This window comes from Ornithorhynchus anatinus, chromosome Y5 (genome assembly GCF_004115215.2).
Source record: "Ornithorhynchus anatinus isolate Pmale09 chromosome Y5, mOrnAna1.pri.v4, whole genome shotgun sequence".
Taxonomy (NCBI): domain Eukaryota; kingdom Metazoa; phylum Chordata; class Mammalia; order Monotremata; family Ornithorhynchidae; genus Ornithorhynchus; species Ornithorhynchus anatinus.
In genome coordinates this window covers 1,364,235-1,387,245 of record NC_053179.1, presented here as the reverse complement: position 1 = coordinate 1,387,245, position 23,011 = coordinate 1,364,235, and the positions used below count along the sequence as shown (strand labels likewise).

General features: G+C 44.5%; 1 pseudogene; it reads left to right on the top strand.

The window, feature by feature from the left end:
• Nucleotides 1–1,843: 1,843 nt before the first annotated feature.
• LOC114808746 lies at nt 1,844–22,685 on the top strand (annotated as a pseudogene).
• Nucleotides 22,686–23,011: the final 326 nt, after the last annotated feature.

Sequence of the window (23,011 nt, the reverse complement as noted above, 5' to 3'; positions counted from 1 at the left end):
TTCATTCATTATTACAGAAACGTTCCGGGCATATTACGCCCCTCCCCAAAAACCTCCACTGGTTGCCTATCAACCATTGCATGAAGTAAAAACTCCTCACTCCTGGCTTCAAAGCTCTCCATCCCCTGGCCCCCTCCTACATCATCTCCCTTCTCCCTTCTCTTCTTCAGCCCACCCCACCGACTCCGCTCCTCTGCCGCTAACCTCCTCACGATGCCTCGATCTCGCCTGTCCCACCGTTGACCCCTGGCCCATGTCCTACCATTGACCTGGAATGCCCTTCCTCATCACTTCCAACCAACTAACTCTCTTCCCCTCTTCAAAGTGCTACTGAGAGCTCACCTCCTCCAGGAGGTCTTCCCAGACGGAGCCCTCCCTTTCCCTCTGCCCCTCTTCATTTCCCCCTACTCCCTCCCTCTACTCTACCCCCTTCCCCTCTCCACAACACTTGTGCATATTTGTATATATTATTTATTACTCTATTTATTTTATTAATGATGTGTATATATCTGTGATTCTATTTATCTTGATGGTTTTGATGCCTGACTACTTGTTTTGTTATCTGTCTCCCCCTTTAGACTGTGTGCCCGTTGTTGGGCAGGGATTGTCTCTATCTGTTGCCAAATTGTACATTCTAAGTGCTTACTACAGTGCTTACTGTGTGCAGAGCACCAAGTAAGCACTTGGAAAATGCAATTCGAAAATAAAGAGAGACAATCCCTGCCCTCACTGGGCTTACAGTCTAGAAGGGGGGAGACAGACATCAAAACAAGTATCAATATAAGTAGAATTATAGATATGTAGACATCAAAACAAATAACCAGGCATTAGTATAAACACATAGAATAGACAAGTACGGTGGGGTGGGGCAGGGGGTAGAGCAAAGGGAGAGCGTTGGGGTGACAGGGAGGAGAGGGGGAGCTGAGGAAAAGGAGGACTTAGTCTGGGAAGGGCTCCTGGAGATGAACTCTCAGTAGGACTTTGAAGATGCGTATATATCTATTGCTGTATTTTGATGGTATTAATGTGTATTTGTTTTCTTTGCTGTCTTCTCCTTTTAGACGGTGGGCCCGTTGTTTGGCAGGTATTGTCTCTGTTGCCGAATTGTACATTCCAACCGATTAGTACAGTGTTCTCCATACAGTAAGCACTTAATAAATACGAATGAATGAATGAACGAACGAACGCATGAATTAATGAATGTAGAGAGGAAAAGAACTAGTTTGCGGGAGGGGAGGAGGGAGGGCATACCAGGGCAGCGGGAGGACGTGGCCCAGGGGTCGACGGTGGGATAGGCGAGACCAAGGGACGGTGAGGAGGTGGGCGGCAGAGGAGCGGGGCGTGCGGGGTGGGCGGTAGAAAGAGAAGGGAGGAGAGGTAGGAAGGGGCAAGGTGATGGAGAGCCTGGAAGCCTAGAGGGAGGAGTTTTTGTTTCGTGCGGAGGCTGATAGGCAACCACTGGAGATTTTTAAGGAGGGGAGTGAAATACCCAGAACGTGTCTGCAAGAAGATGACCCGGGCAGCGGAATAAATAGACTGGAGCGGGGTTGGGCGGTCCGAAAGGATCTCCAATATCAAAAATATTGCATTCACTTTTTGGTATTAAAGTTGTTCTTAATTTTAAATAGCACCATGTGGTTATATAAATCTTGCTAAACTCTTTCATCTGAAGAAGCTCTTCACAAGTTTTTGCTACTTCCGGGTACCTCAAGAGTTACAAGTATGGCGCTCGCATGGTCAGGGGAGCGTTTTTTTTAGGCTGGGGGAGACATTCAAATGCGCATGTGCATTTCGTGGTCTTATTTCATCTCCGCTTTAGTCACCTGACTCATAGCCAGGAGCAGCCTATAAAAGAAAAGCGCTTTGTCGTCACTGTCCTTTTTCGCTGTCGATGTAGCCGTAGTTGCAGAGTTCCGTTCTTCCGGGCTTCAGCTTCAAGAAATCCATTGACATCGCCATCATGGTGAGAGATCTCGTATTCTATTGGAGTCACTTTTTTTGTGGGACACATCCCGAAATGGAGAAGAGGAAAACTGGACTGGCTGGGTAGGGAGGTACCCGTAGTAGCCTTGCTTCATGAAAACGCCAATGCGGTAGGCGGAAGTAGTAGTAGTAGTAGTAGTAGTAGTAGGTGTTCATTCATTCGTTCAGTCGTATTTACTGAGCGCTTACTGTGTGCAGAGCACTGTACTAAACGCTTGGTAAGTACAATTAGGCAACAGATAGAGACAATCCCTACGGGCTCGCAGTCTAGGGGGGAGAGACAGAACAAAACAAAACAAGTAGACAGGCATCGATAGCATCAAAATAGAGAAACAGAACAATAGAGAAATACACATTAATGAAATAGGGCAATAAATAGGTACAAATATACACAAGTGATGTGGGGAGGAGAAGGGGTAGAGCAGAGGGAGGGTGTAGTGGCAATAATAATGATGGCATTTGTTAAGTGCTTACTATGTGCAAAGCGCTGGGGAGGACGCAAGATGATCAGGTTGTCCCACGTGGGGCTAACAGTCTTCATGCCCGTTTTACAAGTGAGGCACAGAGAAGTTTAGTGATTTGCTTAAAGTCACATAGCTGACAAGCGGCGGAGTCGCTCATTAAACAAAATAAATAGGGTGATGAAGATATATACAGTTGAGCGGACGAGTATAGTGCTGAGGGGATGGGACGGGAGAGGGGGAGGAGGAGAGGGAAAGGGGGGAGAAGAGGGTTTAGCCGCGGTTCTAATTACTGCTACAGGCTCTCGTAATATCCCGGCTAGACTACTGTGTCAGCCTTCTCTCTGATCTCTCTTCCTCCTCTCTCGCCCCGCTCCAGTCTATTCTTCACTCCGCTGCCCGGCTCGTCTTCCTGCAGAAACCCTCTGGGCATGTCACGCCCCTTCTTAAACACCTCCAGTGGTTGCCTCTCAACCTCCGCACAAAACAGAAAACTTCTCACTCTAGGGTTCCAGGCTCTCCATCACCTTGCCCCTTCCTACCTCTCCTCCCTTTTCTCTTTCTACTGCCCACCCCGCACGCTCCGCTCCTCTGCCGCCCACCTCCTCACCGTCCCTCGGTCTCGCCTATCCCGCCGTCGACCCCTGGGTCACGTCCTCCCACGGTCCTGGAACGCCCTCCCTCCTCACTTCCGCCAAACTGATTCTCTTCCCCTCTTCAAAACCCTACTTAAAACTCACCTCCTCCAAGAGGCCTTACCAGACTGAGCTCCCCTTCTCCCTTTACTCCCTCTGCCACCCCCCCTTCACCTCTCCGCAGCTAAAGCCTCTCCTCCCCGCTTTTCCTCTGCTCCTCCCCCTCTCCCGTCCCCTCCCCTCAGCACTGTACTCGTCTGCTCAACTGTATATATCTTCATTACGCTATGTATTTTGTTAATAATGTTGGTATTTGTTAAGCGCTTACTATGTGCTGAGCACTGTTCTAAGCGCCGGGGTAGACACGGGGAATCAGGTTGTCTCACTTGGGGCTCCCAGTCTTAATCCCCATTTTACAGATGAGGTAACTGAGGCACCAAGAAGTTAAGTGACTTGCCCAAAGTCACACAGCTGACATGTGGCCGAGCAGGGATTCGAACCCATGACCTCTGACTCCAAAGCCAGTGCTCTTTCCACTGAGCCACGCTGCTTCTGTTAATGAGATGTACATCACCTTGATTCTGTTTATTTGCTATTGTTTTATTGAGATGTGCTTCCCCTCCATTCTATTTATTGCCATTGTTGTCTGTCTGTCTCCCCCGATTAGACTGTAAGCCCGTCAAAGGGCAGGGACTGTATCTGTTGCCGATTTGTACATTCCAAGTGCTTAGTACAGTGCTCTGCACATAGTAAACGCTCAATAAATAATATAGAATGTATGAATAAAAATATTTGGAAACAAAGTAACTTAAAACAGGGTTTCCATAAATTCATACCAGAGGGAAAGTGGGAAATAGCCTGACATAATGGACAGAGCCCAAGCCAAAGTCAGGATGCTAATATGTCTGATGTGTTTTTTTAATAGTATTTAGGCGTTTACTGTGTGCCAGACATTGTTACTGAGTAATGAAAAAGATATAATTAAGTTGTTTACAGTCCATTTTCCACATCAACCTCACAGGTAATCCCCATTTTACAGAGAGGTAGTTGAGGCATAGAGAAGATAAGTGGCTTATATTTAATAATGTTGGTATTTGTTAAGCGCTTACTATATGCTGAGCACTGTTCTAAGTCCTGGGGTAGATACAGGGTCATCAGGTTGTCCCAAGTGAGGCTCACAGTTAATCCCCATTTTACAGATAAGGTAACTGAGGCACAGAGAAGTGAAGTGACTTGCCCACAGTCACACAGCTGACAAGTGGCAGAGCAGGGATTCGAAGTCATGACCTTTCATTCATTCAATAGTATTTATTTGGCGCTTACTATGTGCAGAGCACTGTACTAAGTGCTTGGAATGAAACCCTGCTGTTTGACGGCTTTACAGTCTAATCGGGGGAGACGGGCAGACAAGAACAATGGTAATAAATAGAGTCAAGGGGGAGAACAGCTCATAAAAACAATGGCAACTAAATAGAATCAGGGTGATGTACATCTCATTAAACAAAATAAAATAAATAGGGTGATAAAGATATATACAGTTGAGCAGACGAGTACAGTGCCGAGGGGGTGGGATGGGAGAGGGAAGAGGTGGAGAAGAGGGTTTAGCTGCGGAGGTGAAAGGGGGGTAGAGGGAGCAGAGGGAAAAAGGGGGGAGCTCAGTCTGGGAAGGCCTCTTGGAGGAGGTGAGCTTTAAGTAGGGATATGAAGAGGGGAAGAGAACTAGATTGTCAGAGGTGAGGAGGGAGGGCATTCAAGGACCACGGGAGGACGTGGCCCTGGGGTCGACGGCGAGACCGAGGGACAGTGAGGAGGTGGATGGCAGAGGGGTGTAGTGTGTGGGATGGGCAGTAGAGAGAGAGAAAGGAGGAGAGGTAGGAAGGGGCAAGGTGATGGAGACCCTTGAAGCCTAGAGTGAGGAGTTTTCTGTTTTGTGCGGAGGTTGATAGGCAACCAGTGGAGGTGTTTAAGAAGGGGTGTGACATGCCCAGAGCATTTCTGCAGGAAGATGAGCCGGGCAGCGGAGTGAAGAGTAGACTGGAGCGGGGCGAGAGAGGAGGAAGGGACATCAAAGAGAAGGCTGACACAGTAGTCTAGCCGGGATATAACAAGAGCCTGTAGCAGTAAGGTAGCCGTTTGGGTGGAGAGGAAAGGGCGGATCTTGGCGATATTGTAAAGGTGAGACCGGCAGGTCTTGGTAACGGATCAGATGTGTGGGGTGAACGAGAGAGACGAGTCAAAGATGACACCGAGGTTGCGGGCCTGAGAGACGGGAAGGATGGTCGTACCATCCACGGTTATAGGGAAGTCTGGGAGAGGACCGGGCTTGGGAGGGAAGGTGAGGAGAGAAGCAGCGTGGCTCAGTGGAAAGAGCCTGGGCTTTGGAGTCAGAGGTCATGAGTTCGAATCCCAGCTCTGCCACTTGTCAGCTGTGTGACTGTGGGCAAGTCACTTAATTTCTCTGGGCCTCAGTTACCTCATCTGTAAAATGGGGATTAAGACTGTGAGCCCCATGTGGGACAACCTGATTCCCCCGTGTCTCCCCCAGCGCAAAGAACGGTGCTCTGCACATAGTAAGCGCTTAACAAATACCAACATTATTCTTATGAGGAGCTCAGTCTTGCTCATATTGAGTTTTAGGTGGCAGGCAGACATCCAGGTGGAGACATCCAGGAGGCAGGAGGAGATGCGAGCCTGAAGGGAGGGGGAGAGGACAGGGGCAGAGATGTAGATCTGTGTGTCATCTGCGTAGAGATGGTAGTCAAAGCCGTGAGAGCGAATGAGTTCATCGAGGGAGGGAGTGTAGATGGAGAACAGAAGAGGGCCAAGAACTGACCCTTGAGGAATCCCTACAATTTTTAGTGGATGGGAGGAGGAGGAGGAGCCCGCGAAGGAGACTGAGAATGACCGGCCAGAAAGATAAGAGTACCACCAGGAGAGGACGGAGTCCGTAATCCAAGTTCACCAAGTGCAGCTAATTCCAGCTCCGCCACTTGTCTGTTGTATGACCCTGTGTGTACCATGCTCTGCACACAGTAAATGCTCTATAAATACAATGAATGAATGAATGAACTTGGAAAAGTTCTCTGTGCATCAGTTACCTCATCTAAAATGTGGAGTAAGACTGAGCCTTTTTTGGGTCAGGGACCGTGTCCAGCAAAAATTACCTTCTATCTGCCCCAGTGCTTAGAAAAGCACTGAATGATTAGTACAGTGCACTTGCAAATACTATAAAAATCCATATTTTATGTCACTCCCTATCTCCCCCTCTAGACTAAGCTCTTTTTGGATGGGGAATAGACCTACTAGATGCTGTATTGGGCTATCACAAGTGCTTAGTACAGTGCTTGTATAAAGTAATGCATACCATAGATTGATGATTCCCTTTGACCCTATTCATTTTAATCTCTGGGTTCCAGAGAACAAGTCTGCATTCTCCATTTTGAAACTGGACAGTTCGCTGAATGGTTTTAGATGATAAGTTTGTGGTGAGCAGGAAATGTGTGAGTAATATTGTGTGCTATTCTCAGAAGTGCTTATTACAGTGCTCTGCACACAAGAGCTCAATCAGTGTGACCTGAGTAAGCCAACCCCGTTGTAAGAAATATGGCTAGTGAAACTGAGGAGCCTATATATAAAGCCTGGGGGGGAGAACTGTTAATACACCTTTAAACTGGGTCTAGCTCGACACATCTCCGGTGTCGAGTGCCATCCAGTTCTGAAATCAGTCAAAATCTGTGAATTTCTAGGAGGAGCACGAGAGCAAAAGTTCTAATGTTTGCTTTCTTGGGGGGGCGGGGTTTGATGCAAGGTGAACTTCACAGTGGACCAAATTCGGGCAATTATGGACAAAAAAGCCAATATACGAAACATGTCTGTAATTGCTCATGTGGATCATGGCAAGTCCACTTTGACTGACTCACTGGTTTGTAAAGCTGGGATTATTGCCTCTGCCCGGGCTGGTGAGACTCGTTTCACCGATACAAGAAAAGATGAACAGGAAAGATGTATTACCATCAATCCACGTAAGTTTCTTTGATCTGTCTTCTGATTATTCTTATTGAACTGTAAAACCTAGGCCAAATAAAGTAGTTTCTGCAGCAGTAATAGTATTTAGTATTGAGTGCCTGCTGTGTGCAGAACTGCTGGGAATAGTGTTCAGGATAAGAAATAAACACAATCCTTGCCTCAAGGGGCTCCTACTCCAAGAATAAGGTTGGGTGTGGCATAGGTGGTAGATACAAGATGGAAATAAAATGAATGTTCTTAAGTGTTTAATATCATTAATTTGCTTCAAGAGGTAAAGAATTAGTATGGACAGGACTTTGACAATGAACACTAAAATTAAGTGTGGTTTTGTGTTTTCTTTGGGTATTCTTTCTATTTCTTCTTGCACTGGGATTTTTGCATTTGCCCCTTTTATTCACCCATTCCTCAGCACCATAGTACTTATGCACAGGTCCGTAATTTATCTGTTTATATTGCTGCCGGTCTTCCCCTTAGACTGTAAACTTGTTGTGGGCAGGGAACAGACATCAACACTGTTATACTGTTCTCTTCCAATGAGTCAGCCGTATTTATTGAGTGCCTACTGTGTGCTGCGAGAGTAAGCAGTACAGTATAACAGACACCTTCTCTACCTATAACGAGCTTATAGTCTGGAGGGGAGAAGAACTCAGAACAGTGCCCACAGTAAGTGCTCAATAATAAATATGGTTTGATCAATTGATTCTAGTGCCATCTCTCTCTTCTATGAGCTATCTGAGAATGACTTAAACTTCATCAAGCAAACTAAAGATGGAGCTGGTTTTCTTATCAACCTCATCGACTCTCCTGGGCATGTGGACTTTTCATCCGAAGTGACAGCTGCTCTCCGGGTTACTGATGGTGCCTTGGTAGTTGTTGACTGCGTTTCTGGTGAGCCCTAATGTCCTTTTCCTACTCTCTGGAGAAAGACTTCCCAACAAAACAGCAGACCATCCTGGTCTTACTGCTGGTTTCCGCAGAAGCAGCAAGCCCTACTGAAAAGAGCTTGGAAGTCCTGGATTCTAATTCAAACTGCCACTTGCTGCTGGGTGACCTTGGACCTTGAGATTTAACTTGCCTAGGGCTCATCTGTAGAATTGGGGATAAGGTATAAATTCTCCCTCTCCTTTAGATTACATGCCCTGGATGGGACAGGAAGCTTATCTGATCTGATGGCATCATATCTGTCCCATTGTTTAGAACCCGGCTTGACACAGAGAAAGAGCTTAAGTTCCACATTATTATTCCTTTTTATAATTATTATTATTACTCCTTAGGAGTGTGTGTGCAGACAGAGACAGTACTACGCCAGGCAATTGCTGAGAGAATTAAGCCTGTTTTGATGATGAATAAAATGGACCGGGCACTCCTTGAGCTGCAGCTGGAACCTGAAGAACTGTATCAGACATTTCAAAGGATCGTGGAGAATGTGAATGTCATCATTTCCACATATGGCGAAGGGGAAGGTGGCCCAATGGGTAATATTATGGTAAGTAAAGAGAAAGACTGTCAGATTAGAAGGTGGGATGAAATGGTTCAATTGGTCAGCACATCTGAAATGTAAATGACTTTCAACATGGGAATGCAATCAAAAAATTTATCGTAATTTCTCTGAAGAAATCTGAATCTCCATCATTTGTTGTCACTACTCCCTCCCCTTAGACTGTGTGCCTTATGTAATTCAGGGATTATATTTTATATAGGCCTGGCACAGTGAATGCTTACCATGCCAGTATGATTAATGCAACTAAATAAAAATCTACCCTCACTTTAGGTTCTCCATTACCTGGTCTGACTCAAGTAAATCTCAGAATGTTTTAGCGTGGTTTTCTCTGTCTACCAAGCAAATTTTCTAACCATTCTTGAATTTCGAGCATGTGACTTGTAGCTGAGGACATGCTTGTTGAGAATTTCCTTTCCTCTTGTCATTGCCAAGCAATCACTCCTTCAAGCTCCTGATAGCAGGATTAAGCCCTCACTTTTCAAATAGTATTTTAATTTTTTTACTTACCATTATTAATTGTATCTACTTTCTCATTCTACTTCTTGTCGATTTACATATAATGACTCCCCGTTTGACTGATGACTGATGACTTGTTCCCTTGTATTTGCAAATAATTCTCTATGATCAGAAACCTTGTTATATTTCCTCCAAGATTATTCTCATAGCTTTTAAACTGATGTTATACAAACTCTCTACAGCAGTGATTCTACGGTGTAAAAAGGATTGCCCAAATGAGTGGGCTGAGTATACGACAAGAACACCTAATGGTACTTTAAATCCTATACCTGCTGCTTAGGCCTACTGGTTTATATCAAACAATGTGAAGGCAGTTTTTTGTTTTAACTGGTAATCTCTGGAATTTGGCCACTTGTTGATCTGCCTTTGGAGGCATCAGATAACTGGCATTTCTGGTAACTCATTTTTAATTCAACTTTCAGATTGATCCTGTCCTTGGTACTGTCGGGTTTGGTTCGGGATTGCATGGCTGGGCCTTTACTCTGAAGCAGTTTGCTGAGATGTACGTTGCAAAGTTTGCTGCCAAGGGTGAGGTCAGCTGGGACCAGCTGAAAGGGCCAAAAAAGTGGAGGACATGATGAAAGAAGTTGTGGGGTGACAGGTGAGAAATCCTAGTCCAGTTTCCTTGCATGTACTGTGAATAGTTGTAATAATGATATTTAAAGTACTTGGCTGCAAAATATCACACTGGAGAATTGCAGAAACAATTAAATAGGGTATTTAGCAGGGTGTCTGGCCCTCACAGGACACACAGTGCAAGATTAAAGGTAAAAGACCACAGATTATCAATCAGTGGTATTTGACAGATAGCAAACACAAACAAGGAGAAGATAAAACAGTAAAAAACAAATCAAGATCCAGGTTCCCGTATTTAACCTCTAGTATGCAATTAGAATTGGGGATAAGGTATAAATTATTTTCCAGAGTAAAATAAATCCTCCACCCATGAAGTTTATTCGTAATTTTGTATGAGAGCTTTACACATTCTTGTATTGAAACATCTTCAGCTGTCTCTTCAACCCTGACATCTGCAGTCTTGCATTTCCTCCCGCCTTTAGGACACCTACTGGATATCAGCCAATGTTTCATAATTAACATGATCAAAACAGAACTCCTTATTTCTTCACCTAAACTCTGTCTTCCCTCTGACTCTTATCACTGTAAAAACAGTACTGTCTTCACAAGGTCATAACCTTAGCATTATTTTCAACTCATCTGTCATTCAAACTATCCACTCAATCTGTCCTCACACAGTAAGTGCTTAATGAATACGATTGACTGGATCCATCTAAACTGCTACTACACTATCCCAGTCTCAAGAACCTGCCCTTTCCTCTCCATCATCTCCACCTTAGCTGTCTTTGACCCTGACAACCAGCCCTGACTCTTGGAAACAGCCAAATGTGGCTTCACTGACACTGTCCTCTCCTGGTAATCCTGCTATCCCTCTGGCCATTCATTCTTAAGTCTCTTTCAGGAGCCGTCTCTGCCTCCCATCCCCTAACTGTGGGAGTCCCTCCAAGTTCAGTTCCGGCTCCCTTTTCTATTCTCCATCTACAGCCACACTCTTAGGAAACTCAACCGTTCCTATGGCTTCAGCTAGCATCTACGCAGATGATTCCCAAATCTGCATCTCCAGCCTGTTCTCTTTCTCTCTGCAGTCTCACATTTCCTCCAGCCTTCAAGACACCTACATCTCTACTTGGATGTCCTCCTGTCACCTCCAAAAGCAACCCCCCATCTTCCACCCAAACCCTGTCCTTACTTTATCATCACTGTAGGCAGCACTACTATCCTTGCTGATTCACAAGCCCAAAACCTGGGTGTTATCTGTCATTCAAATCACATAATCAACAGGTCACTAAATCCTATCAGTTCCCCTATCATAACATCACCAAAACCCATCCTTTCCATCCAAACCTCTACCAGGTTAATCTAAACACTTATGTTATCCCACCTTGATTACTGTATCAGCTTCCTTCCTGACCTCCCTGTCACTGGTCCAGTCCATACTTCACTCTGCTGCCTGGAGAGTTTTTCCTTTCCATGTGTCCCCACTCTGAAGAACCTCCAGTTGTTGCCCACCCACCTCCACATCAAACAGAAACTTCCTAGTATATAGGCTTTGAAACTCTCAATCTTGCCCTCCTGCATCTCCTCACTGCTTTCCTACAACAACCCAGCAAGCCCACTGGTAACCAACCTACCTACTCACTGTACCTCGATTTCTTCTATCTCACCACCAACCTTGCCCACCTCCTGCCTCTAGCCTGGAGCATCCTTCCTCTTCATATCCAGTGTTTAGAACAGTGCTTGGCACACAGTAAGTGCTTACCAAATGCCATTATTATTATATCAGACAATCACCGATATAATACTCCACCTCCACCTTCAAAGATTTATTAAAGGCAATCTCCAAGAGGCCTTTCCTGACACTAAGCCCTCATTTCCCCTTCTCCCTAATACAGTGCCCTAATTTACTCCCTTTATTCACCCCTCCGTCAGCTCCAAAGTACTTATGTACATACCTGTAATTTGTTCTTATTAATGGCTCTCTCCCCCTCTAGACTGTAAGCCTGCTGTGGGCAGGGAATGTGTCTGCCAACTTGGTTACATTGTTCTCTCCCAAACGCTTACAACAGTACTCTCCACACAGTAAGTGTTTAATGAATACGATCGACTGGTTCCATCTAAACTACTTCTACACTATCCCCAACATTTCCTTTCCCTCTCTAGACTGAGCTCATTAAGGGCAAGGAATGTGCCTGTTTGTTGCAGTACTGTATACTCTCTCTAACTGCTTAGTCAAGTGCTCGCACACAGTAAGTGATTAACATGTACGATTTGAATGAATTATTATTATTATTATTATTATTATTATTGTATTTGCTAAGTGCTTACTATGTGCCAAGCACTGTTCTAAGCGCTGGGGTAGTTACAAGATAATCCACGTTGTCCCAAGTGGGACTCACAGTCATAATCCCATTTTACAGATGAGGTAACTGAGGCACAGAGAAGTTAAATGGCTTTTCCCAAGGTCACACAGCAGACAAGTGGCGGAGCTGGGATTAGAACATGCATCTTCTGGCTCCCAAGCCAGTGCTCTTTCCAGTAAGACACGCTGCTTCTATGAATGAAAGAATGAACACACACACACACACACACGCGCGCGCGCACGCTCCACCTCCCTGCCGCCCCAGCCAACTACTACAGACTTCCAATTCACTCCTTAACCCTCTAATGGCTCTTCTTCCCTCTCATCCCTGGTGACAAAACTGAAACCATCAGGCATGTACCCTACAAAATTTCAACTTCAACGTCCCCAAACTCCCTTTTGCCCCCCGTTCCACTCCTTCCTTTTGGACTATCTTTCATGAGGAGATTTCTTGCCTGCTTTAAGTATCTCCATCCACCTGCACCTCTAACTGTATTACCTCAGTTTTCACTAAAAAAAACCCCACCACAAACAAAAGCACCTTTATGCATTGTTTCCCTCTCTGACTGAAATCTTCAACCATTCACTTTTGATGGACCTTTTCCCTTTGCTTCCAAACCCAACCAAGACTTCTCTATCCTATAATACCCACTCTTCACTCCACTGCCCAATCCAGTGATCCATGGCTCTCTCCTATTATTCTTGCCCTAACTCCTCAAACAGATTGTTCACACACACACTGTCTCCATTTATTCTCTTCCACCTCTCTAGCAGACCTGTACAATCTGGCTTTGTACCCATCATTACAATAAGAGCACTCTCTTCCATGTCATCAATAACTTCCTCTGCCCTAACTCCAGTTAGGCTCTTAGTCTAATCCTTTGTGACTTCTCAGCAGTATCTATCATTGTGGACTACGACCATTCTATAAACACCATCAAATTTCAACTTTTCTGACGCTGTCCTCTCCTGGATCTTCTTCTGTATCTCCGGCGGCTTCGCCTCATGTTTGCTGGCTCTTCTGTTTCCCACTCTCCAATTCCTTAATGTTCAGTTCTGAGTCTCCTTCCATTTTCAATGTACACTAACTTTTTTTCAAATGTATTTCTTAACCACTTACTATTTGCCAGACACTGTAATAATAATAATTAATAGTTATGGCATTTGTTAAGCACAGGCCCTATACTAAGCTCTGGGATGAACGCAGGGCTCACAGTCTTCATCCCCATTTTACAGATGAGATAACTGTGGCATGGAGAAGTTAGGTGGCTTTCCCAAGTCCACGTAGCAGGGCAAGTGGCGGAGCTGGGATTAGAACCCATCACCTTCTGATTCCCAGGCCCATGTTCTACCCACTATGCCAGGCTGGCTTCTCTAAGCACTGTACTAAGCTCGAAAGGGTAGATGCAAGCTAATCAGGTTGGACACAGTCCATGCCCTACATGGGGCTCATAGTCTTCAGCCCCACTTACAGATGGGTTAACTGAGATACAGAGAATTTATGTGACTTGTCCAAGGTCATACAATGGAAAAGTGGCAGACCTGGGATTAGAACCCAGATCCTTCTGACTCCCAGGCCTATGCTCTGTCTACATTTTCCTCATCTGTAAAATAAGGATTAATTCTACCCCTTCCTGACTAAACTGAGTCCCATGTGGGACCGGGTTGTGTCCAAATTGACAGTAATTTAGTTTCCCCAGTGCTTAGGACATAGTTTGTGCTTAACAAATACTGGGAAGCAGCGTGGCTCAGTGGAAAGAGCCCGGGTTTGGGAGTCTGAGGTCATGGGTTTGAATCCCGGCTCTGCCACTTGTCAGCTGTGTGACTGTGGCCAAGTCACTTCACTTCTCTGGGCCTCAGTTCCCTCATCTGTAAAATGGGGATGAAGACTGTGAGCCTCCCCTGGGACAACCTGATGACCCTGTATCTCCCCCCGCGCTTAGAACAGTGCTCTGCACATGGTAAACACTTAACAAATACCAACATTATTATTATATTTATTAGTTCCTCTTCTTCTACATTCCAACACTTCCCTCTTCTCAAGCGAACCTACTCTCAGTGACTCATTCTTAACTCCTCTCATGATCAACCCCTTGCTCAGGTCCTCTTCTGCCTGGAACCGACTCTCACACTGGCAGACCACTGATCTCCTCATCTTCAAGGCCCTGCTGAACTTAACTTCCACATGTCAGAAAGCCTTCCGTGTTTAAAATCTCATTTCCCCGCCCTATTTCTCCCCTGTAAAACCAGTTAAGCACTTCTGCATCACCTAAGCGTTTGGGAACTTATGGGCACCTACTGCACTTATGTACATATCTTTATTCTCTATTACTTTTCCTTCCTGGAATTATTTTATTGGCTGTCTCCCTTGTAACTTGGTTAACTTCTTGAGGACCAAAATCATGTTTGTTAACTCCACTGTACTCTGCCAAGTGCTTAATACAATCCTCAATATGGAGTAAGTGCTCAGTAAGTGACTGGGTGTTAAATAAATACTTCTTCTCTCCCATACTTCCCTTCCCCATAAATCTGGCTTGTTCCCCAAGCAAGACAGGTGCTCTTTTGACCCCATCCAATTTTTTACAATCATCATACCCCATCTGGACTCCATACCCAACCTGTCTTCTCTGAACACAAATGCACACCCTCAGTACTTCCCTGTCAACTAATTAAACTCTTTACGATCCTTTCTCCCTCCGCTGAATTCACGCCACAAACCTGAAGCTGTGCATCACCATCATCATCATAATAGTAATGATGGTATTTGTTAGAGAAGCAGCGTGGCTCAGTGGAAAGAGCATGGGCTTTGGAGTCAGCGGTCATGGGTTCGAATCCTGGCTCGGCCACTTGTCAGCTGTGTGACTTTGGGCAAGTCACTTGACTTCTCGGTGCCTCAGTTACCTCATCTGTACAATGGGGATTAAGACTGTGAGCCCCACGTGGGAACAACCTGATTCCCTTGTGTCTACCTCAGTGCTCAGAACAGTGCTCGGCACATAGTAAGCACTTAACAAATACCAAATACCAACATCATTATTATTATTATTATTATTGTTAAGCGCTTACTATGTGCCAAACACTGTTCTAAGTGCTGGGTAGATACAAGGTAATCAGGTTATCCCACATGGGGCTCACAGTCTTAATCCCCATTTACAGATGAGGGAACTGAGGCCCAGAGAAGTTAAGTGATTTGCCCAAGGTCACACAGCAGACAGGTGGCGGAGCCAGGATTAGAACCCATGACTTCTGACTCCCAAGCCTGGGCTCTTCCAGTAAACCACACAGTGATCCAACTGTTTCAATCCAACTTAAGTATTTATGTATTTGCTGACTTATCAATCAATTATTGTTAATTCGCTGAGCACTTACTGTGTGCAGAGCACAGTACTAAGCAATAGGAAAAGAGCTGGCAGATGTGTTCCCTGCATATAGGAAGCTCACGGTCTACAAGGGAAAACAATAAAATAGAGTAGAGCTACGGGTAAATACTAGAGTAAAAGAATATTTACACAGACTTTATAGAGGATGGGACGAGTATCAACATGCTTAAAGGGTACACTGCTAATATTCATAGTTAACACAGGAGAGAGTAAATAGGAAAAATAAAAACTTAGTCTGGGAAAGACTCTTAGAGAAGATGGGATTTTAGGAAGTTTTGAAATTGGGAAGAATAGCGGACTGTTGGATATGAAGGAGGAGAGAGGTGTTTAGGGTTTTTTTAAATGGCATTTGTTAAGGCTTACTATGTGCCAGACACTGTATTAAATGCCGCGATAAATACCAGATAAATCAATCAATCAATTGAATTTATATACTATGCATACTATGTGCAGAGCACTGTACTAAGCACTTGGGAGAGTATGCTACAACAGAATTAGCAGATACGTTCCCTGCCCATCATGAGCTTACAGTCTAGAGGAAGCTTATGGCTGAGAGGGGTCTAATCAGCCCATGCCCCACGTGGGGCTCTCAGTCTTTTTTTAATGGCATTTATCCAGTGATTATTATGTGCCAGGCACTTTACTAAGCCCTGGGGTAGATACAAGAAAATCAAGTTGGACACAGTCCCTGTCGCAGATAGGGTTTGCAGTCTTAATCCCCATTCAGGCAAAGAGAAGTTAAGTAGCTGGCCCAAGCCCTCACATCAGACAAATGGCCTGGGATCCCAGGCCCATGCTCTTTTGAGTAAGTCAGTCGGTTGTACTTACTATACTAAGCATTTGGGAGTGTAACATATAACAGACACGTTCCCTGCCCACAACAATTCTACAAGCCTTGAGAGGGAGACAGATATTAGTGTAAATAAATAAAATTACAGATCTGTACATCAGTGCTGTGGGGCTGGGAGGGGAATGAATTAAGGGAGCAAGTCAAGGAGATGCTGAAGGAAGTGGGAGAAGAGGAAGGGAGGGACTTAGTTAGAAAAGGCCACTTGGAAGAGATGTGCCTTCAGTAAGGCTTTTGAAAGGAGGAGAGTTACTGTCTGACTGAAATGATTACTCCTCAACTCCACTGACTTCCAGAGTGCCCCATCCCACCTCGCCCACTAACCAGTGTGGTCTACACACTCATCTCATCATCTCTAGCCACTGTACAGTCTCTAACCTCACCAACTCTGAAATCCCTCTGAAATCTGACCCACAACCTTCTCACCTGCCTTCTCTCCCACACACCTCATCCTCCACAAAATCTGTACCATTCCCCCCCTCGGAGATCTCCAAGCTTTCGACCCCATACAATTTTCTCAAACTCATCATGCCCCATTTAGTCTCCATACCCAAACTACCTTCCCTTGATCACCAAATTGATGCTCTCAACACCACCCACTCTACTGAACTCAGCTCACTTGCTCCCCTATCCCTTTGTTGATCTCGAACCACTTACCCACAGCTCTGGATCACCTCTACACTCCATCACCTTTGATCCTGTGCGTGAGCCACAGAGTGCTGCGGGCAGAAATCTAGATATCAGGCCGCGTCATCTACTTCAAGTTTAATCCTTGCATGCTTTAACTCTGCCCTCTTCCTCTGCCGGCAAAATTATTTCTCCATCCTTATTGACAACCGTGCCACCGCCCATCACCAGTTGTTCCACATCTTTAAATCCCTCCTTAAACCCCCGGCCACCCCCATCCTTGCGCCCACTCCCGGGCCACCTACTTCATCAAGGAAATTGACACTGTCCCTCTCCATCCCTCCCCTTGCTGCCCCCCTTCTTCAACATCCATCCTTCCCAGCAGTACTCTAGAGTTAATCTCCTGCTTTACTCAAAATCTACCCCCTTCCATGTGTGCATCTGGACCCCATTCTTCTCACCTCATCAGAAAACATTGTCTCCTTCCTTCTTCCGTCCTTAACTGCTATTTTCAACTGTTCACTCTCCAACAGCTTTCTTCCTTACTGATTTCAATACATGCCGATATTACCCTACCCCTAAAAAACCCTCCCCTAGACCCCCACAGCTCCCTCTAGTTATCACCCCCACCTTCCTCCTACCATTACTCTCCAGACTCCTTGAACGAGCTGCCTACACCCGCTGTCTCAAGTTCCTCACCTTCAATTCTCTCACTGGACTACACAGTAAAGACATAGTGGATGCACAGGTGAGGAAGCAGAGGCACAGAGAAGTTAAGAGGCTTTCCAAGGCTACGCAGCAGGCAAGTGGTGAGCTGGGTTTAGAATCCATGAGCTTCTGACTCGCAGGCCCATGCTCTATCCAGTATGCCATGCTGCTCCTTGAAACACTGGACTAAAACACTGCGGTAGATTCAAGCTAACACAATCTCCCTCCTACCCTACCTCACTTCTGCTACACCAAATCTGCAAAATTCTGCAATAACCCGAAGCCACTAGGTAGCTATCTCATCCCACTGCTAATGCCTTGCCCACATCTTCCACTGGTCCTGGAATTTCTTTCTTCATATCAGATAGCTTACCACTCTCCCCTCCTTTAAAAGAAAGAATCTCAATAAAATCACATCTTCAGCTTGTCTTCCTTACTAAACCCTCGGACTCAAGGCATACTCCTATACTCTATTTCCCTTTTATGGACTTTATTTTAAAGCTTGTCTCCTTGAAGATTTTAAGCTCCCTATGGACAGACTACACCTGCCCAAGTGCTGCAGTAAATACTGTTAATCTGATTGGATGTAGCGTGGAAATGAAATCTTCAGTTATTTAGCTCAGAATTGTGCCTCTGATGGTCTTTTAAGTTGGCTGAATTTCTTTTTAGGGTTTTTTGATTCTAACCAAGTGGCAAGTTTAGCAAATCTGCCACCAAGCCCTGAGGGAAAAAAAACTGCCCAGAACTTTCTGTCAACTCATTTTGGATCCCCATCTTCAAGGTAGGTAATCAGTCCAAACTCAATTCACTATACTTATCCTAAAGTCATGTCACAGAATATTATGTTGGTGTGGCATATCATGTGTAAAGATTTTGACCTAATGTCTACTGGTAAAGTTCTAAAATCCAACAGATCATTATTTTGGCTACTGAATTAATTTGGAGTCTGGTTGGCTTCATTTAAGAAGAGTTCTGCAGTCGGTTCTTGTTTTGGCATTATGTGTTAAAGGTTTTTGATGCAATTATGAACTTCAAGAAAGAAGATACCACCTAAACTGATTGAGAAGTTAGATATCAAGTTGAACAGTGAAGACAAGGACAAGGAGGGCAAACCTTCTGAAGGTAGAAGTTGTCATTTATGTAAAACTGCAGAAACCTGAAAATTGTTTTCTTGCTGAATTCAGATTTTACATTTAGGTTTGTGATGAGACGCTGGTTTACCTGCTTGGAGATGCTCTGCTTCAGATGATCACCATTCACCTGCCTTCCCCTGTGACAGCTCAGAAATACCGCTGTGAACTTCTGTATGAAGGCCCTCCTGATGATGAGGCTGCTATAGGTTTGTGCCGAGATTTTTCTAAGGTATTTGTTACTGTGGTTGCAAATACTGTTCTAAGGGCTGAGGGTAGGTACAAGTGAATCAGATCAGACACAGTCCCTATCCTGGGGCTCACATCTGAATATTAGAGAGGTTTACTAAATCAGTTTTCATGTTGGTTACTGTGATTTTTTTTTTCCCTATTTCCCAGTGTGAATATCAGAGTTGCCTCTACTAAGGAAGTCTCTTGCCAAAGATTCTTCATTTTTCAGGTATTAAGAGCTGTGATCCTAAAGCCCCCTTAATGATGTACATCTCTAAAATGGTTCCAACCTCAGACAAGGGTCGCTTCTATGCCTTTGGACGGGTCTTTTCTGGAGTTGTTTCCACTGGCCTGAAAGTCAGAATTATGGGACAAATTATACTCCTGGCCGGAAAGAAGATTGTACTTGAAGCCAATCCAAAGGTTAGTAAACAGGCTAAGCATATATCTGGATTTCTAAAATAATGAATTCCATTATGACTTGTTTGGATTATTACATTCAAATTTTATGGTTATAATAACCAGTAGCTAATGTTTTATTGATCTCTTTTGGTTTATATTCACTTAATGCATTCATTATTGTGTACCCAAGTCCCTTTACAGCCATATTGCCAAATCTGTAACAATTTAGTGAAAAATCAACGTGTTGATTTTCTAATCAACTCCTTGCTTCATTTGTTTATGTTAACTCTATGCAATCATGACCTCTAATTCTCTTCTGACTGGGGAAAGGAAACCTCACTTTCTCTTACTGTGTGTAAAAGTGGCAGTTATCCCGGTGTTCACAGTAACAGTAGGTACTTTTCCAGGAAGACTACTCTGAAGAATTGAATGTTTGCCATATCACTGTTAAAAAATTTCAAGCCCTTGGAGTAAGGAAGTATTTTTCCGGTAAAGATGGACAAGGACTGGACTGTGGTGCTTGCTAACTGCTGAAGTAGATACAAAGATAATCAGATAATAGTAATAATAATAATAATCATGTTGGTTTTTTGTTAAGCGCTTACCATGTGCAGAGCACTGTTCTAACACTGGGGGAGATTCAGGGGTAATCAGGTTGTCCCACGGGAGGCTCACAGTCTTAAATCCCCATTTCAAGATGAGGGAACTGAGGACGGAGAAGTGAAGTGACTTGCCCTAGTCACACAGCTGACAATGGCAGAGCCAGGATTCAAAACCCATGACCTCTGACTCCCAAACCCGTGCTCTTTCCACCGAGCCATGCTGCTTCCCATGATAGGACACAGTCCCTGTCCCTCATGGGACTCAAAGCGTAGCGGGGAAGAGAAGGGAGATATTTCAATCCCCATTTTACAGATGAGGAACTGGAACATAGAAGTTAACTGTCCTTGCTCAAAGATCACACACGCGGGCTGGGTGTCAGAGGGTAGCATTAGGTCCCCCAAGCCTGAGCTCTTTCCACTAGGTCATGCCATTTCTGAGCAACTTTCCTTTTTTGTTTCTACGGAAACCACTCTTTCCAAGCCATGCAACTAATTTGTAAATTTCCCTCTTCAGAACAATTTTGATGATGGGCCGTTACGTCGAGCCTATTGAAGATGTGCCTTGCGGTAACATTGTTGGTCTGGTTGGGGGTGGATCAATTCCTTGTGAAGACTGTACCATCACCACTTTTGAGCATGCCCCATAACATGAGGGTAATGAAGTTTAGTGTCAGTCCCGTGGTGAGAGTAGCTGTTGAAGCAAGAACCCAGCTGATTTGCCTAAACTGGTGGAAGGCCTCAAGCGTTATGGCCAAATCTGATCCTATGGTTCAGGTAAAGTTCCACTCAGTCGTTTGAATCAATCAATGGTGTGCAGCACTTACTGGTGCAGACCACTGTCTTAAGTGCATGGATCGTGCAATATAATAAATGCTAATACGAGAAAATGAATTATGGGTATGTAATGTACATTAATGCTAAGGGTTGAAGGAAGGGGGAGTGCCAGGTTTCTAAAAGACACAGATCCAAGTGTGTGAAGTAACTTTTGGTATTAATGAATAGATTATAGGAAAATGTAGTATTTCTTAATAGGTACATGTTTTGTGACCTGCCAGAAGATAGCCTGGAATACCCAATTGACTCCCAATTCAAAGATGATTAAAATAATGCTCCTAAGTATTGAAAGAAAGATTCATTCCATGACAACCTCAGGTCCAGGGCAAGGTTTGTTTAGTACGCTCTCTGCACAAAGTAGTGTTTAATAAGTAATAATTGATTTACAACAGCGGCATTGTTTTTCAAACACCCTGAAAGTTAAACGAACTAAAGATGTTATTGAAAAAACTGGTGTAGACTCTGTTGAATTGCTGTATTTTTCAGTGTATCATTGAAGAGTCTGGAGAAACATATTATTGCTGGTGCTGGAGAGTTGCACCTGGAAATCTGCCTCAGGATCTTGAAGAGGATCATGCATGTATTCCCATTAAGGTAAACCCTTCCTGAGTTACTTACTGCAGAGTAGGAACTGAATTTGTCTCTGAAAGTTGAGTCGCATGATTCACTCTGGCACTTGTGGTGCTGCTGGCCAACATTTGGACTTGGGCAGTACCTGCTTTATTGTCCTGTGAGAACCAGGCAGATTGCTTTTGGATGATTGCGTGCTTGAGAAATTATGAACCAATTTTGCACTGCCACCTACTCAAGTATCGATTACAACCTCCATGTGTTTATAAGGGATCATTCTGCATGTCATAGTTTGGAGTTAGGAGCAACTGGCCCTGAAACATGGACTCCTACAGTAGATAGTGTATTCCTTCATTGTAGCGCTCAGCAGAAAAAAAAAGACATGCCGTGAGGGAAACCTTCTGTCCATTCGTGACTCATTTGATGTAAATTTTGAGACACAATTTGGCATCCTTGCTTAAGCTCCACTTAAAACCACTGTATTTAAAATGAAAATGTGGAGGGGTTCCTTATCAGAAGTATATTAAGCCTTAAGCAGTAAATGAAAATCATTGATCTTAGTGACCTCATTTGTCCAATCTAGAACGTTAGCTTTAGTGTTTAAAACTTACGATGTAAAGAAACTCTCTGTTGAAGTGCTGGGAAAGAATTCATAGGTGGGAAAAACCTTATGAAGCATTCAGTGGTATTTTCTGGGTGTTTGCTATGTGGACAGCATTGTACTAAGCGCTTGAGAGGACAATACTACAGAGTCAGTTGCAAAAGAATTAGCTTATAGCCCCTACTCCTCAGGGGCTCACCATCTAAACATTCTAGAGCCTTTGGATTTGGCAAGGACTGGGAGTGGATTAAGGAGACAGTTGAAGGCAGCTGGGGTAGACATCAAGTCTGGAGGAGAGAGGTAGGAGGGATTTGGTATAAGTTGAAGTAGTCGTGGGCAAGGGAGGTATTTTTAGGATAGAGAACATGCGAGTATTTTTGAAAACAGTGAGGAAGAAGCTATTAGAAAGTAAACAATTTAGGCAACTACCAGGAGGGAACATGGGAGGGGGCAAGAATTGAGAGAAGCTGAGAGATGGGGTCACAGGTCAGATGGAATGGAAATCTCATTCTGAGATTCTGCTGGGAGAGTTGAAGAAAGGGCAAGAGGAAGGAGGGAGTGTAGAGGAGCAGGGGAGATTTTATTTAGGGAGATCATGACTGGTGGTCCAATCTGGCTTCCATCCCCTTCACTCCACAGAAACCATCTTGTCAGAAGGTCTTCTTGCCCAAACCTGGACCTCTGAACTGCCTTTGACACTGGCTTGTCTTCACTGACACTGTCCTCTCTTAGGTCCCCTCCTATCTCTCTGGCTGCTCATTCCCCATCTTTTTCACAGGCTCCTCCTCTGCTTTCCACCCTGTAACTGAGGGTGTCCCTTAAGGTCAGCCCTGGTCCCCTTCTATTCTTCATCTACACCCACTGCCTTGGAGAACTCATTTACTTGCACGACTTCAACTACCACCTCTAAGCTGATGACATCCAAATCACCTCCAGTCCTGATCTCTATGTCATTCTGCAATCTCATATTTTCCCTTGCCTTCAAGACATCTCTATTTGGATGTGCTCCCATCACCCCAAAC